Here is a 674-nt window from a genome sequence, read left to right as displayed (position 1 = left end):
ATTCAAACGCTACTGTACTAACTTACATAACAGCCACTATATCATCCTACCAATACCAATACCAATACCAACGCCACACCCTCAAGTTCAACATTAATATGTACCATGTATGTATGTACTCTATTCTATTCACTTCACTAATCCCTCTTTTCCCCCCTCCCCCCCCATATACTTGTAAACCCGGCGTAAGTATAACAAAATACTAATGTATGTACTTGTCTGTACGACAATACTATGTATGTATGTATGTATGTATGTATGTATGGAATTGAAATAACTTTGATTCTTGATTTACTTACTTTTTTTTCTTCTTAACTTGATTGATTGATTGATTCATTGATTGATTGATTGATACGGATCTAGACACACACACACACACACACACAAACAAATAACATGCTGTGGAGGAAAATAGCAGATGGAAACTTGGTTCAGGTGATCTTTGTATTGGATCACTGCTTCGAGAAAAAGTACATACTCAAGCAGGTCAGCTATTTATACCGTAGGCTCTAGGGCTATTTGCCAGTACAGTAGCTCACGTAACATATGAAAATGATTACCAAAGGCGCTTGCCAAAGCCGTGTACGGGTGCCCAATACATGCCAAGTGAGAAAAGTACATAGTAGTGTAGGAGTGTCAGGAATCCATGCAGGGGGGGGGGGTTTGCAGGGGGA

The sequence above is a fragment of the Exserohilum turcica genome (genome assembly GCF_000359705.1).
Source record: "Exserohilum turcica Et28A unplaced genomic scaffold SETTUscaffold_6, whole genome shotgun sequence".
Lineage (NCBI taxonomy): Eukaryota > Fungi > Ascomycota > Dothideomycetes > Pleosporales > Pleosporaceae > Exserohilum > Exserohilum turcicum.
The sequence above is the reverse complement of the archived record's forward strand: the minus strand, read 5'-3'. Positions refer to the sequence as shown.